Here is a 17,830-nt window from a genome sequence, read left to right on the forward strand (position 1 = left end):
CACATATCTAATACCGGTAGGGTGAAAAATTTATTTATTGATTATACTCTAAAAGTTTACTAGATGTGAGCAAATAATAGAATTTTTACAATACCTGGAAACTAAATGGCTCAAACTAATGAGAGATTTTACAAACTCACTCTGGTTTCTCAAACTCATCACAGGGGCCTGATGCACGACATTACTTTTTAAAATCTTACTGTTATTGATAAGGGGAACAAGGAACTTTTTAATTGCAAAGCATTCATTAAAACAAAACTTGAGGAGTCAAACTTTGTATTACGGGGACCGAAGATGTGCAGTTTGAATAATAATCTTGAAATTCAGACGTACAAAGATTTTACACACTGATTTTCAACAGTAAATCCACAACCAATAAAGTTGAATCTTTTGAAAGACATGTCAAAGGTGTGAATCTGAAATTCACTTTCAAAGAAATTCACAATGAAATGCACTGTGTAAGTCCAGCATGTTGTCAGCTAAGAAATCAGCAAAAATGAACTATCTCATTACTGGCCATATAGATGAGAAAGGAAAATAAACTCATGTTTACAATGTGGATGTGAAAGAACAGTTTCTAGGTTCAGCTTCAATATTTATGTTTATGAATAATTGATATGTTCATATTGTCTAACAGCTATCTAGATGGATAAAGCTATGTATGCATCTATACATACTTATGCGTTCATACGCATCAGTATAAAACATTGATATTAGGTTTTTTCTAGACCAAATTCTAAAAAATGAGTTAAACAGTGAATCTCATAATTGTAGTAGGCCTCACCGAGATTTGAACTCGGATCGCTGGATTCAGAGTCCAGAGTGCTAACCATTACACCATGGAACCCTCTCACACAAGAGTGCCTTTTCCATTGAGACAAAAGAGAGCGCATCAGTGATGTCCTTCTCTTATATTGATAAAAAGATATCTCATTTGAATGGTCATAGTGGATAGAGATTTAATGTGATTTGATTCTTTTCAGCTATATTCTCTATAAAAGTGTTAAATATTCAAATGTTTATCTGAATATAAAAGTTATATCACACTGTTCATCTTTGCCTGTAGCATAATAAAACAGTCTACATTTCCAGACTACTGAAGCAATGTCTCTGTCTCCTGCATGGGTGGCTCGATAGAGCAATGGTTGGCAATTTGGACTTTGCATCCAATGATCCGATTTGAAACCTTGGAGGGACTTTTTTTATTACTCTTGAGCTTTTCCATTTCTTCATCTTTGTTCATTGATAGCTCAAATCCAACACCAGTAGGTTGAAAGAGTCAATTATTGAATGCTTTCAAAATGTCCATCAGCTTGAACAAGTTACATCAATACAAACTTTACAATACTTTGACATCAAATTTCTTCACAAAGTAGTTAGCCATTATAAAATCATATCCTGATTTTCTCAAACGCATTTCAGACGGGTGATTCACAGCATCACTTTTTTAAGCTTTCCCGCTATTGATAAGGCGAAAATAGCACATTTTGAATGAGAAGTTTTCTTCAATCAAACATAGAGGAACCCAAATGATGATCTCATTCAGCTAGTAAAAATGTTGTTTTATATTAGTATGGAAATCGTGAAAAGAAAATGTTTTTCATGCTGATTTACAACAGTTGATCTCCAATCGTAAAATATAAGCTTTTGGTCGGAGGCATGACAGGTACTGATCAAATTCTCATTTTTGAACTTCATTCACAAATCATATGATATGCTTTGTATACATCAACTGTATTGTTGGATCAATAATGAGTAAAAAGTGACTATCTCAATTTCAGGACATATAAAAGAGAAAGAAGTAGAAACTCATGTTTCAAATGCTGAGAGGCAACAACTGTTCATGATTTTCACCTCCAATAATTATATTTATTTTTATAATCTATATGTTTATATGTTCCTATAAATATACAGAGACATATAGCTATATATACAGAGATACATATGTACAGGTTGATTTTTACATGTTTATAAGTAAATGTGATGTTGTTCCAAATAAAACTTTTAAGAACTGAATGGAAAAGAAAATTGTAATGTTCAGATAAGTCCCACTGAAATTTGTACTCAGATCCCTGTTTTCAGAGTCCAGAGTGCTAACCACGACACCATCCACCCTCCCGTACCAGGGTGAGCTTTCCATTTTGACAGAAGAGATTTGCCTCAGGGGGCAACTTATCTTTCATTGAAAAATATTATCTCACATAAAAACCACTGTTCAACAGAGTTATAACGTTATTTGAGTCTTTTGGGCAACATCCTTCCCCAACATAGTTCAATATGCAAAAGTTTACCAGAATAGGAAAGCAATCCAATTCAGTTTCTCTTTGACAGTAGAATATTAAAAACTTTGACATTTCCACATTGCTGCAGCAGTTTGCACTCCTTTCACATGGGAGGTTCCATGGTGTAATGGTTAGCACTTTGGACTTTGAATCCAATGATCCGAGTTCAAATCTCGGTGGGACCATTTTATGACTCTTGACCAAATCATTTTCTTTCAAGTGTATTCATTAATATCACATATCTAATACCGGTAGGGTGAAAAATTAATTTATTGATTATACTCTAAAAGTTTACTAGATGTGAGCAAATAATAGAATTTTTACAATACCTGGAAACTAAATGGCTCAAAATAATGAGAGATTTTACAAACTCACTCTGGTTTCTCAAACTCATCACAGGGGCCTGATGCACAACATTACTTTTTAAAATCTTACTGTTATTGATAAGGGGAACAAGGAACTTTTTAATTGCAAAGCATTCATTAAAACAAAACTTGAGGAGTCAAACTTTGTATTACGGGGACCGAAGATGTGCAGTTTGAATAATAATCTTGAAATTCAGACGTACAAAGATTTTACACACTGATTTTCAACAGTAAATCCACAACCAATAAAGTTGAATCTTTTGAAAGACATGTCAAAGGTGTGAATCTGAAATTCACTTTCAAAGAAATTCACAATGAAATGCACTGTGTAAGTCCAGCATGTTGTCAGCTAAGAAATCAGCAAAAATGAACTATCTCATTACTGGCCATATAGATGAGAAAGGAAAATAAACTCATGTTTACAATGTGGATGTGAAAGAACAGTTTCTAGGTTCAGCTTCAATATATATGTTTATGAATAATTGATATGTTCATATTGTCTAACAGCTATCTAGATGGATAAAGCTATGTATGCATCTATACATACTTATGCGTTCATACGCATCAGTATAAAACATTGATATTAGGTTTTTTCTAGACCAAATTCTAAAAAATGAGTTAAACAGTGAATCTCATAATTGTAGTAGGTCCCACCGAGATTTGAACTCGGATCGCTGGATTCAGAGTCCAGTGTGCTAACCATTACACCATGGAACCCTCTCACACAAGAGTGCCTTTTCCATTGAGACAAAAGAGAGCGCATCAGTGATGTCCTTCTCTTATATTGATAAAAAGATATCTCATTTGAATGGTCATAGTGGATAGAGATTTAATGTGATTTGATTCTTTTCAGCTATATTCTCTATAAAAGTGTTAAATATTCAAATGTTTATCTGAATATAAAAGTTATATCACAATGTTCATCTTTGCCTGTAGCATAATAAAACAGTCTACATTTCCAGACTACTGAAGCAATGTCTCTGTCTCCTGCATGGGTGGCTCGATAGAGCAATGGTTGGCAATTTGGACTTTGCATCCAATGATCCGATTTGAAACCTTGGAGGGACTTTTTTTATTACTCTTGAGCTTTTCCATTTCTTCATCTTTGTTCATTGATAGCTCAAATCCAACACCAGTAGGTTGAAAGAGTCAATTATTGAATGCTTTCAAAATGTCCATCAGCTTGAACAAGTTACATCAATACAAACTTTACAATACTTTGACATCAAATTTCTTCACAAAGTAGTTAGCCATTATAAAATCATATCCTGATTTTCTCAAACGCATTTCAGACGGGTGATTCACAGCATCACTTTTTTAAGCTTTCCCGCTATTGATAAGGCGAAAATAGCACATTTTGAATGAGAAGTTTTCTTCAATCAGACATAGAGGAACCCAAATGATGATCTCATTCAGCTAGTAAAAATGTTGTTTTATATTAGTATGGAAATCGTGAAAAGAAAATGTTTTTCATGCTGATTTACAACAGTTGATCTCCAATAGTAAAATATAAGCTTTTGGTCGGAGGCATGACAGGTACTGATCAAATTCTCATTTTTGAACTTCATTCACAAATCATATGATATGCTTTGTATACATCAACTGTATTGTTGGATCAATAATGAGTAAAAAGTGACTATCTCAATTTCAGGACATATAAAAGAGAAAGAAGTAGAAACTCATGTTTCAAATGCTGAGAGGCAACAACTGTTCATGATTTTCACCTCCACTAATTATATTTATTTTTATAATCTATATGTTTATATGTTCCTATAAATATACAGAGACATATAGCTATATATACAGAGATACATATGTACAGGTTGATTTTTACATGTTTATAAGTAAATGTGATTTGTTCCAAATAAAACTTATAAGAACTGAATGGAAAAGAAAATTGTAATGTTCAGATAAGTCCCACTGAAATTTGTACTCAGATCCCTGTTTTCAGAGTCCAGAGTGCTAACCACGACACCATCCACCCTCCCGTACCAGGGTGAGCTTTCCATTTTGACAGAAGAGATTTGCCTCAGGGGGCAACTTATCTTTCATTGAAAAATATTATCTCACATAAAAACCACTGTTCAACAGAGTTAAAACGTTATTTGAGTCTTTTGGGCAACATCCTTCCCCAACATAGTTCAATATTATTATTATTATTATTATTATTTATTTTTATAAAGCGCATAGTCACCCGGAGGTATCCCAGCGCTAAAAACCCTAATTCAACAAATCTGAGGCCCGGGAGCTAAGAGCAAAAGAGAGGAAGGGTGGGAGATCAAAACAGAGGGGGGGCATGGAAGCTAGGGAAAGAGATGTGTTTTTAGCAGCTTCCTGAAGCGCAGATATTGTGGTTCAAGACGTAAGTCATGGGGGAGTGAATTCCAAAGACGGGCAGCTTGTACCGAGAAGCGTCTTCCTCCTGATCGGGCCTTCCTGAATCTCGGGGTATTGATGAGGTTTTCTGCGTTAGAACGGAGGGATCTAGTGGTAGTGTAAGGGGTGACAAAATTGCTGAGGATTGGGGGGCCTTGGTTATGCAACGTTTTGTGGACCAGGCACAGGGCCTTAAATTTGACTCTCTCCCTTATGGGGAGCCAATGGAGGAGTTTGAGAGCGGGTTTAGCAGATGATCTGGCCGGGGTGTTTGTGATGATCCGGGCAGCAGTGTTCTGAATTCTCTGCAATTTATTAAGGGTCGCTTCGGGAGCGCCCAGATAAATCACGTTACTGTAATCTAGTCTCGATATTATGAGACCTTGGATTAGCAGTTTTTGGGGTTTAGGGGGAAGAAGGGGTAGGACTTTCCTCAAAGATTTTAGAAGACCGAAGCAGGTCCCTGCTACCTTCTTTGCTTGCGGAATAAATGAGAGATCGGAGTCGATCCATACTCCCAAGCTTTTCACCTCTATTTTTGGGTCAGGGAGAGGACCTAGACAGGCTGGCCAACTATCCAGGGGGAGTGAGGTTCCTTTCGGGCCAAGTATAAGGACCTCCGTTTTGCAATTGCAAAAGTTTACCAGAATAGGAAAGCAATCCAATTCAGTTTCTCTTTGACAGTAGAATATTAAAAACTTTGACATTTCCACATTGCTGCAGCAGTTTGCACTCCTTTCACATGGGAGGTTCCATGGTGTAATGGTTAGCACTTTGGACTTTGAATCCAATGATCCGAGTTCAAATCTCGGTGGGACCATTTTATGACTCTTGACCAAATCATTTTCTTTCAAGTGTATTCATTAATATCACATATCTAATACCGGTAGGGTGAAAAATTAATTTATTGATTATACTCTAAAAGTTTACTAGATGTGAGCAAATAATAGAATTTTTACAATACCTGGAAACTAAATGGCTCAAACTAATGAGAGATTTTACAAACTCACTCTGGTTTCTCAAACTCATCACAGGGGCCTGATGCACGACATTACTTTTTAAAATCTTACTGTTATTGATAAGGGGAACAAGGAACTTTTTAATTGCAAAGCATTCATTAAAACAAAACTTGAGGAGTCAAACTTTGTATTACGGGGACCGAAGATGTGCAGTTTGAATAATAATCTTGAAATTCAGACGTACAAAGATTTTACACACTGATTTTCAACAGTAAATCCACAACCAATAAAGTTGAATCTTTTGAAAGACATGTCAAAGGTGTGAATCTGAAATTCACTTTCAAAGAAATTCACAATGAAATGCACTGTGTAAGTCCAGCATGTTGTCAGCTAAGAAATCAGCAAAAATGAACTATCTCATTACTGGCCATATAGATGAGAAAGGAAAATAAACTCATGTATACAATGTGGATGTGAAAGAACAGTTTCTAGGTTCAGCTTCAATATTTATGTTTATGAATAATTGATATGTTCATATTGTCTAACAGCTATCTAGATGGATAAAGCTATGTATGCATCTATACATACTTATGCGTTCATACGCATCAGTATAAAACATTGATATTAGGTTTTTTCTAGACCAAATTCTAAAAAATGAGTTAAACAGTGAATCTCATAATTGTAGTAGGTCCCACCGAGATTTGAACTCGGATCGCTGGATTCAGAGTCCAGAGTGCTAACCATTACACCATGGAACCCTCTCACACAAGAGTGCCTTTTCCATTGAGACAAAAGAGAGCGCATCAGTGATGTCCTTCTCTTATATTGATAAAAAGATATCTCATTTGAATGGTCATAGTGGATAGAGATTTAATGTGATTTGATTCTTTTCAGCTATATTCTCTATAAAAGTGTTAAATATTCAAATGTTTATCTGAATATAAAAGTTATATCACAATGTTCATCTTTGCCTGTAGCATAATAAAACAGTCTACATTTCCAGACTACTGAAGCAATGTCTCTGTCTTCTGCATGGGTGGCTCGATAGAGCAATGGTTGGCAATTTGGACTTTGCATCCAATGATCCGATTTGAAACTTTGGAGGGACTTTTTTTATTACTCTTGAGCTTTTCCATTTCTTCATCTTTGTTCATTGATAGCTCAAATCCAACACCAGTAGGTTGAAAGAGTCAATTATTGAATGCTTTCAAAATGTCCATCAGCTTGAACAAGTTACATCAATACAAACTTTACAATACTTTGACATCAAATTTCTTCACAAAGTAGTTAGCCATTATAAAATCATATCCTGATTTTCTCAAACGCATTTCAGACGGGTGATTCACAGCATCACTTTTTGAAGCTTTCCCGCTATTGATAAGGCGAAAATAGCACATTTTGAATGAGAAGTTTTCTTCAATCAAACATAGAGGAACCCAAATGATGATCTCATTCAGCTAGTAAAAATGTTGTTTTATATTAGTATGGAAATCGTGAAAAGAAAATGTTTTTCATGCTGATTTACAACAGTTGATCTCCAATCGTAAAATATAAGCTTTTGGTCGGAGGCATGACAGGTACTGATCAAATTCTCATTTTTGAACTTCATTCACAAATCATATGATATGCTTTGTATACATCAACTGTATTGTTGGATCAATAATGAGTAAAAAGTGACTATCTCAATTTCAGGACATATAAAAGAGAAAGAAGTAGAAACTCATGTTTCAAATGCTGAGAGGCAACAACTGTTCATGATTTTCACCTCCACTAATTATATTTATTTTTATAATCTATATGTTTATATGTTCCTATAAATATACAGAGACATATAGCTATATATACAGAGATACATATGTACAGGTTGATTTTTACATGTTTATAAGTAAATGTGATTTGTTCCAAATAAAACTTATAAGAACTGAATGGAAAAGAAAATTGTAATGTTCAGATAAGTCCCACTGAAATTTGTACTCAGATCCCTGTTTTCAGAGTCCAGAGTGCTAACCACGACACCATCCACCCTCCCGTACCAGGGTGAGCTTTCCATTTTGACAGAAGAGATTTGCCTCAGGGGGCAACTTATCTTTCATTGAAAAATATTATCTCACATAAAAACCACTGTTCAACAGAGTTAAAACGTTATTTGAGTCTTTTGGGCAACATCCTTCCCCAACATAGTTCAATATTATTATTATTATTATTATTATTTATTTTTATAAAGCGCATAGTCACCCGGAGGTATCCCAGCGCTAAAAACCCTAATTCAACAAATCTGAGGCCCGGGAGCTAAGAGCAAAAGAGATGAAGGGTGGGAGATCAAAACAGAGGGGGGGCATGGAAGCTAGGGAAAGAGATGTGTTTTTAGCAGCTTCCTGAAGCGCAGATATTGTGGTTCAAGACGTAAGTCATGGGGGAGTGAATTCCAAAGACGGGCAGCTTGTACCGAGAAGCGTCTTCCTCCTGATCGGGCCTTCCTGAATCTCGGGGTATTGATGAGGTTTTCTGCGTTAGAACGGAGGGATCTAGTGGTAGTGTAAGGGGTGACAAAATTGCTGAGGATTGGGGGGCCTTGGTTATGCAACGTTTTGTGGACCAGGCACAGGGCCTTAAATTTGACTCTCTCCCTTATGGGGAGCCAATGGAGGAGTTTGAGAGCGGGTTTAGCAGATGATCTGGCCGGGGTGTTTGTGATGATCCGGGCAGCAGTGTTCTGAATTCTCTGCAATTTATTAAGGGTCGCTTCGGGAGCGCCCAGATAAATCACGTTACTGTAATCTAGTCTCGATATTATGAGACCTTGGATTAGCAGTTTTTGGGGTTTAGGGGGAAGAAGGGGTAGGACTTTCCTCAAAGATTTTAGAAGACCGAAGCAGGTCCCTGCTACCTTCTTTGCTTGCGGAATAAATGAGAGATCGGAGTCGATCCATACTCCCAAGCTTTTCACCTCTATTTTTGGGTCAGGGAGAGGACCTAGACAGGCTGGCCAACTATCCAGGGGGAGTGAGGTTCCTTTCGGGCCAAGTATAACGACCTCCGTTTTGCAATTGCAAAAGTTTACCAGAATAGGAAAGCAATCCAATTCAGTTTCTCTTTGACAGTAGAATATTAAAAACTTTGACATTTCCACATTGCTGCAGCAGTTTGCACTCCTTTCACATGGGTGGTTCCATGGTGTAATGGTTAGCACTTTGGACTTTGAATCCAATGATCCGAGTTCAAATCTCGGTGGGACCATTTTATGACTCTTGACCAAATCATTTTCTTTCAAGTGTATTCATTAATATCACATATCTAATACCGGTAGGGTGAAAAATTAATTTATTGATTATACTCTAAAAGTTTACTAGATGTGAGCAAATAATAGAATTTTTACAATACCTGGAAACTAAATGGCTCAAACTAATGAGAGATTTTACAAACTCACTCTGGTTTCTCAAACTCATCACAGGGGCCTGATGCACGACATTACTTTTTAAAATCTTACTGTTATTGATAAGGGGAACAAGGAACTTTTTAATTGCAAAGCATTCATTAAAACAAAACTTGAGGAGTCAAACTTTGTATTACGGGGACCGAAGATGTGCAGTTTGAATAATAATCTTGAAATTCAGACGTACAAAGATTTTACACACTGATTTTCAACAGTAAATCCACAACCAATAAAGTTGAATCTTTTGAAAGACATGTCAAAGGTGTGAATCTGAAATTCACTTTCAAAGAAATTCACAATGAAATGCACTGTGTAAGTCCAGCATGTTGTCAGCTAAGAAATCAGCAAAAATGAACTATCTCATTACTGGCCATATAGATGAGAAAGGAAAATAAACTCATGTATACAATGTGGATGTGAAAGAACAGTTTCTAGGTTCAGCTTCAATATTTATGTTTATGAATAATTGATATGTTCATATTGTCTAACAGCTATCTAGATGGATAAAGCTATGTATGCATCTATACATACTTATGCGTTCATACGCATCAGTATAAAACATTGATATTAGGTTTTTTCTAGACCAAATTCTAAAAAATGAGTTAAACAGTGAATCTCATAATTGTAGTAGGTCCCACCGAGATTTGAACTCGGATCGCTGGATTCAGAGTCCAGAGTGCTAACCATTACACCATGGAACCCTCTCACACAAGAGTGCCTTTTCCATTGAGACAAAAGAGAGCGCATCAGTGATGTCCTTCTCTTATATTGATAAAAAGATATCTCATTTGAATGGTCATAGTGGATAGAGATTTAATGTGATTTGATTCTTTTCAGCTATATTCTCTATAAAAGTGTTAAATATTCAAATGTTTATCTGAATATAAAAGTTATATCACAATGTTCATCTTTGCCTGTAGCATAATAAAACAGTCTACATTTCCAGACTACTGAAGCAATGTCTCTGTCTTCTGCATGGGTGGCTCGATAGAGCAATGGTTGGCAATTTGGACTTTGCATCCAATGATCCGATTTGAAACCTTGGAGGGACTTTTTTTATTACTCTTGAGCTTTTCCATTTCTTCATCTTTGTTCATTGATAGCTCAAATCCAACACTAGTAGGTTGAAAGAGTCAATTATTGAATGCTTTCAAAATGTCCATCAGCTTGAACAACTTACATCAATACAAACTTTACAATACTTTGACATCAAATTTCTTCACAAAGTAGTTAGCCATTATAAAATCATATCCTGATTTTCTCAAACGCATTTCAGACGGGTGATTCACAGCCTCACTTTTTTAAGCTTTCCCGCTATTGATAAGGCGAAAATAGCACATTTTGAATGAGAAGTTTTCTTCAATCAAACATAGAGGAACCCAAATGATGATCCCATTCAGCTAGTAAAAATGTTGTTTTATATTAGTATGGAAATCGTGAAAAGAAAATGTTTTTCATGCTGATTTACAACAGTTGATCTCCAATCGTAAAATATAAGCTTTTGGTCGGAGGCATGACAGGTACTGATCAAATTCTCATTTTTGAACTTTATTCACAAATCAAATGATATGCTTTGTATACATCAACTGTATTGTTGGATCAATAATGAGTAAAAAGTGACTATCTCAATTTCAGGACATATAAAAGAGAAAGAAGTAGAAACTCATGTTTCAAATGCTGAGAGGCAACAACTGTTCATGATTTTCACCTCCACTAATTATATTTATTTTTATAATCTATATGTTTATATGTTCCTATAAATATACAGAGACATATAGCTATATATACAGAGATACATATGTACAGGTTGATTTTTACATGTTTATAAGTAAATGTGATATTGTTCCAAATAAAACTTGTAAGAACTGAATGGAAAAGAAAATTGTAATGTTCAGATAAGTCCCACTGAAATTTGTACTCAGATCCCTGTTTTCAGAGTCCAGAGTGCTAACCACGACACCATCCACCCTCCCGTACCAGGGTGAGCTTTCCATTTTGACAGAAGAGATTTGCCTCAGGGGGCAACTTATCTTTCATTGAAAAATATTATCTCACATAAAAACCACTGTTCAACAGAGTTATAACGTTATTTGAGTCTTTTGGGCAACATCCTTCCCCAACATAGTTCAATATGCAAAAGTTTACCAGAATAGGAAAGCAATCCAATTCAGTTTCTCTTTGACAGTAGAATATTAAAAACTTTGACATTTCCACATTGCTGCAGCAGTTTGCACTCCTTTCACATGGGAGGTTCCATGGTGTAATGGTTAGCACTTTGGACTTTGAATCCAATGATCCGAGTTCAAATCTCGGTGGGACCATTTTATGACTCTTGACCAAATCATTTTTTTTCAAGTGTATTCATTAATATCACATATCTAATACCGGTAGGGTGAAAAATTAATTTATTGATTATACTCTAAAAGTTTAATAGATGTGAGCAAATAATAGAATTTTTACAATACCTGGAAACTAAATGGCTCAAAATAATGAGAGATTTTACAAACTCACTCTGGTTTCTCAAACTCATCACAGGGGCTTGATGCACGACATTACTTTTTAAAATCTTACTGTTATTGATAAGGGGAACAAGGAACTTTTTAATTGCAAAGCATTCATTAAAACAAAACTTGAGGAATCAAACTTTGTATTACGGGGACCGAAGATGTGCAGTTTGAATAATAATCTTGAAATTCAGACGTACAAAGATTTTACACACTGATTTTCAACAGTAAATCCACAACCAATAAAGTTGAATCTTTTGAAAGACATGTCAAAGGTGTGAATCTGAAATTCACTTTCAAAGAAATTCACAATGAAATACACTGTGTAAGTCCAGCATGTTGTCAGCTAAGAAATCAGCAAAAATGAACTATCTCATTACTGGCCATATAGATGAGAAAGGAAAATAAACTCATGTTTACAATGTGGATGTGAAAGAACAGTTTCTAGGTTCAGCTTCAATATTTATGTTTATGAATAATTGATATGTTCATATTGTCTAACAGCTATCTAGATGGATAAAGCTATGTATGCATCTATACATACTTATGCGTTCATACTGTGGAAATATGGATTTTTCCGATCAGTTATGTCCCCTATCTTGGACCCCAACGGTTTCATGTATGAATCATAAATACATGTATGTTCCCTCCAGTTCCAGTTATGAAGACGCAAACACATGTGTGTCCACCGCCAACATGCCCTCTTTTAGATCCGCCATGAATGGGCCGGATATTCCATTCCTAAGTACGAAAGGCCACCGGCTTTATATGGTTCACTTATGCCATTTTACAGTCCAGGCAAGTAGGCCCTGATTCTGCCATCAAGCTTTTCCTGCCTTCTGCCTTTGAGAGCTCCAGTCTGAGCCTGCATCTGTGACCGTGAACTTTGTCTCATTCCCTGCGCGGCTCACGGTGCCTGACATCAGCTTGTTGCCTGCCAAAAGCTGAATTTCACCTTCGAAATTATCTGCTCCGCTCCCTGCCCAATGCATTCCTGTCTAGTAGTTTAAGTAAACATTCTTCCAGCTACCGAGCAAAGGCCCGGCTTCTCTGTCTTTATGCAAGTAATTCATAGCCCTATTATCATGGAAGACTTCTGCCCTCGCATCTAGTGTAGACACTTAGACGCTTGTACACGCACTAACAGTCAGTATAGTCAGTATAGAATAAGATTCTACTCTAAGAGACCTCTCTTTTTGGATAACATAGTTCTTTAAACATAGGATGTTAGATATGATTTGGGATTAGGTTGACTTGACCCTCCAGACATCTGTCGCCACATGTAGAGTTAAATGTCAAATCCCCTTCACCCCCTAGTCGCACGTCAATCATACGTCATGCTGCTACGCGCGCATTTCTGCCAAGTATTTCTACTGACATTGCGAAATTCTTTCATGGAACCACCCTATTATGACATCATACCTGATGACGTTCTTTAGTTACACCCAGTTACGCCCACTTTTGCTACGCATGTATGTTTTATCTCTACTATCAATTGTTACGCCTCCTGCATTTGCTTCACTGTAATGCCTATTGTATAAAAGTGATTACTTATCAATAAAGTATGTACTTCACTTCCTGAACCCCCGTGGTGATGGAACCTGGAGTCCACGATTTCAAAATCGTCCATTGGAATAAAGCCCATTCCGAACCTCTAATATCACGGATTTTGCCTCTTATTTTACTGAGCTATATTTATTATTTTTCTGTATCAAATTAAGTCCCGGTAATTAAATTATTAACCACATGAATGGCGCCCGAACAGGGACACTTTCTCATCTCACGCGCCGGCGGTGCGTTGCAGGCCCGGTCTCCTGCCACAGCTGGACGGACAACAACGCGTACCAGCAGGATTTCCTGTATCTCCCTCCGGTCAAGCGGGGGCGACTGAGGCTGCGATCAACACCCAGACGAGGCGGTGAGAAGTGCGAAGTATCCCGACCAGAGCCTAGCTGAGAGAGCAAGATCCGAGGTATACAGAGGCCCACCAAGTTCCGAAGTTCCGAAGTTCCGAGGTTTCCGATGTTCCGAAGTGTCCGAAGTTTTCGAGTCGAGTCCAGTTCAGTTCAGTTCCGTTCCGAGGCCTTCCGTTCCGAGCTACCCGGTGAGTACCATTACTGGGGAGGCGTTCTGGCGTGCACATAAGTTGTGCCGGTCCAGACGGGTTTGGGTACACAAATCCGGTCTGCACTGTTTTAGCAGTGTATCTGTACTGTTTAGCAGTATATCTAGTATATCAAGTATATAAATTCAGAATAATTCAGTTAATGCCGAGGATTATGTTTTGTGATTAAGTTTTCTTAGATCGTCATCATCATTGTTGCTCATTTAAAACGTTAAATGTTAAATGTGTTAAAACATTCTGCATATTGTGGTGTGAATGACTGTTCATTATTGTGTTTATTGTATTAAGTTTGTTCAAGACCAAGTATCAGATCAGTTCTCAATATGCCGCTCTTTTCGAAACTAAGACAGATCACAACTAGAAAAGGGGTACTCGAAGAAGCTGTTCCCATTCCTCCTAGGGACACTCCAGGGTACTTCATGTATCATAAACATGGCCTAGACGCCATATTATTTCTTGATCTATGGGTAGACTACACTAAGGAATTACCAGAAAGTCAGAGGTGGCCCGCAGCTGGGACCTGGGATGCAGATTGCATCGTGAAAGTAGAGGAAGAATTATGGAAAAGGAAAGCTAGACAATCACAGAAAGACGCCATTGAATTATGGCGTAAAGAATCGTATAGACGTACAGAAAAAGCACGTAGACAGGAAGAGAAGAGTAAGGAAAATTCAAATAAAGTCCGAGAAAATCTATTAATTGAAGAAGGTACACGAGTGAAATCAGAACAAGTAGACAGACAAAGAAATGCCCTTATGAATGGTATGTATCCCCTTCTGGCCGAGGGATTACCTAAGGCTACCCCGGAGATACCAAAAGACTTGCCACCCCCATTGTTCCCAATAAAAATGCATCCTAAGGGGCATCCTAGAACAGCAGAAGATGTTTTTCTTTCCTCATATTTAGATGAAGCAGCTCCCGAGTATGCTAACCCCGCCCCACATAGACCGTCTGCCGGGGAGGTTCAACGCCAAGACCCTGTATCTGTATCCCTACAGCATCAAATCCTGACACAAGTTCCGGCAAGCACATCTGTTTCCACATCTGTTCCTACAGCTGCTTCTACAGCTGTGTCCACACCTATAGTTGCTGTATCGCGTTCAACGAATCCTTTCACGCCCGATACCCCAGACGGGGCTACCGGAGGTGCTACCAACATCTTTTCTACGCCACCCAGAATAAATAAACTTACTTTTCAAGAATCAGCACATCCACGTACCCCCAAACTCATAAATTCCCGTACACTTAAGGAACTTCTTGTAGATTGTAGATATGACCCTGTGCCCGGAAAAGAGGACGAAATGATCCTGGCATCATTACGTATCAGACGAGCTGCGGTGTATTTAGGAAAGCTACCAGGAATGAATATGCATCTAGATAATATATATCATTTTGTCCAAACAGGGCGAGATTCTGAATGTATTAACAGAGCTATGGAATACCAGAAAGTGGAGATACAGGGGGAACTGTTACGTTTCCTCATAAATTGTGTAATCAGAAATCAAGACCGACCGGGGGTAGATCCGGAAATAATGCAAACCCTTACCAGATGGAGCCAGAATATATCAGAAGGGAGACATGATAGGCAAAAATGTATAATAGCCATGTGCCGAAAGATCCGTAAAGAAATAGAACGCCTATACGAAGAGAGATTAGCGGTAGACCAGTTTGAACAAAATGAGGAGGAGGAAGGATCAGGACTGCCCACAGGACAGTCAGAAACCATAGCCTATGTAGGTAGAGGAAGATCTTGTAATAGTACTAGATGTTTCACTGACCCGATACGTCCGATATGTCCAGATAATAACAGGAATTTCCATACACCTATAATAAATCTAAGGTCCCCCGAGCATTCGTTCCAAGCCGCTGACAAATTACTCCGAGAACGAAGGGGTTACCATTTACTCGATTCTATGGATGAACAAGAATTAGCCAGGTCAGCCGTTCATTGGGTTGACAGTCCCGGAAAATATGGTGATGATACAGTAGCACACACATTTTTGAACCTCACCCCAGATGAACAGCGTTTATCTGGGATTTATATGATTCAACAACTTCTTATACTTTATAAAAGTCAACATTCCGATCCTGGTCCGTTACCTGATATATTGACTGAATTACTCACGAATAGATGGAGAGGTTCAGGTACTAAGTTAATTAGAGAAATACTAGAATCAAGAAAGCAGTACATCCTTTTTGTATGCCCAGAACATGTCTCACTGCCCATCAAGGAAAGAACGACGTATTACATGGACAGACAGAATCCCTTACGAGAAGTACACCCAATAAAGGGCGAGGACAATCAGTTTAAACGTGTATATGTATATACGCCCATATCGAAAATAGAATTGTTAGAAATGAAGAAAGTGGTACCCAGTCATGACAAAGACCCAGCTGGTTTTCACCGAGAAATTAAAGACATGTTACTCATGGGAGAGTATACCTATCCCGACATTATGACAATATTAAAGGTATTAATGCCTGCTGGCATTTATGAAAAACTCAAGGAAAAAGAGTGGGAGGTGGGAGACCAAAAGATAGACTGGACAGCATTAGAAAATGAAGAAAGGGCCCGAGGTCCAGGTTCGGGGCTTGGGGATAAAACTAAAGCACTACCAGGTTTACTAGTACAGGTACTGCCACGTTTATTAACCACGAAAAAGGAAGACTGGGGTGCAATCTCAGCCTGTAAACAAAAGCAAGATGAAGACACTAGTGATTTCTATGCCCGATTCGAAAAATGTTTTGGTATAAATAGTGGTATAAAAGCAAGTAGCGAGTCATACCCACATCTGTTTGTGACAAAATTAGTTGAAAATTCCTTACCCCAGGTGAAGAATACAGTATTAAAATTCGAGAGTACTTGGCAAGGTAATACCCCATCACAAATGTTACAAATGTTACAGTACCATTACAATAGAATTAGAGAGGAACAAGAACATGAACAGAAACGCATGAAAGACACAAAAATGAAAATGCTAGTCTCCCAGACAGTTCCAGCAGAAGGTCATAAAAAGGGTACGACACAGTCCGGTGATTCAGCAGGACCTGTAAAAGGGACATGCAACTATTGTAAACAACCAGGTCATTACATACACGATTGCCCAGTCTTGAAGCGTAATATCGCCACAGGTAAAACACAAGAAAGACCACGGCCACCTAGACAGGATCAGAATGAACAAGGAGCACCGCAGCATGCCCAGTCCATGCCAGCTCCACAACAGTCTATACAGTTTGTGCCAGCTGCACCAGCGCTGCCTGTTGCTGCCACACAAACCACGACACGACAGCTGTACCAGACCGCACAGTATGACTATCCTGATTATCAACGATACGCATGAACCAGCCTAGAGAGGGAAGTTGACTTACCCCTTATCGAGGTCCCGGTAGACCAAGAAGGACCTTATGTACATAGTGAACTATTAGGCCAAGATAGAAAATTTTTACTTGATACAGGGGCAAGTCGAACAACTATAAAACGTAGTGAAGTTCCAGGGGCACCCCTCTCAGGCTCACAGAATATTTCCCTTGGTTTTTCAGGAAAACCTATTGTTAATGAAGTATCACAGCCTCTTCCACTTACGATAGGACCCTTGACCCGAACTACAGATTTATTGCTTACTGAATCATGTCCAGAAAACTTGTTAGGTATAAAAACCCTGAAAGCTCTAGGAGCTATAATATGTTGTTCTCCGGAAGGAGTAAGATTGTTTTTACGTGATTTCAAAGGTCACTATGTGTCTCGAGACATGGATCCCCGACTGCAGACTTTACCTACACATTTAT

At 37.9% G+C, this 17,830-nt stretch overlaps 7 non-coding genes across 7 annotated transcripts; 4 read left to right on the forward strand and 3 right to left on the reverse strand.

The window, feature by feature from the left end:
* The first annotated feature begins 2,395 nt into the window (after positions 1–2,395).
* Positions 2,396–2,467, forward strand: TRNAQ-UUG (transfer RNA glutamine (anticodon UUG)). The gene has a single exon. It is a non-coding gene; the product is annotated as a tRNA-Gln (tRNA).
* An 825-nt stretch (positions 2,468–3,292) lies between these two features.
* TRNAQ-CUG (transfer RNA glutamine (anticodon CUG)) lies at positions 3,293–3,364 on the reverse strand. Its single transcript has one exon. It is a non-coding gene; the product is annotated as a tRNA-Gln (tRNA).
* Positions 3,365–5,771: 2,407 nt separating this feature from the next.
* On the forward strand, positions 5,772–5,843 carry TRNAQ-UUG (transfer RNA glutamine (anticodon UUG)). The gene has a single exon. It is a non-coding gene; the product is annotated as a tRNA-Gln (tRNA).
* Positions 5,844–6,668: 825 nt separating this feature from the next.
* Positions 6,669–6,740, reverse strand: TRNAQ-CUG (transfer RNA glutamine (anticodon CUG)). Its single transcript has one exon. It is a non-coding gene; the product is annotated as a tRNA-Gln (tRNA).
* Positions 6,741–9,147: 2,407 nt separating this feature from the next.
* Positions 9,148–9,219, forward strand: TRNAQ-UUG (transfer RNA glutamine (anticodon UUG)). The gene has a single exon. It is a non-coding gene; the product is annotated as a tRNA-Gln (tRNA).
* Positions 9,220–10,044: 825 nt separating this feature from the next.
* On the reverse strand, positions 10,045–10,116 carry TRNAQ-CUG (transfer RNA glutamine (anticodon CUG)). The gene has a single exon. It is a non-coding gene; the product is annotated as a tRNA-Gln (tRNA).
* Positions 10,117–11,664: 1,548 nt separating this feature from the next.
* Positions 11,665–11,736, forward strand: TRNAQ-UUG (transfer RNA glutamine (anticodon UUG)). Its single transcript has one exon. It is a non-coding gene; the product is annotated as a tRNA-Gln (tRNA).
* Positions 11,737–17,830: the final 6,094 nt, after the last annotated feature.

Source organism: Triturus cristatus, chromosome 5_2 (assembly GCF_964204655.1).
Source record: "Triturus cristatus chromosome 5_2, aTriCri1.1, whole genome shotgun sequence".
NCBI lineage: Eukaryota > Metazoa > Chordata > Amphibia > Caudata > Salamandridae > Triturus > Triturus cristatus.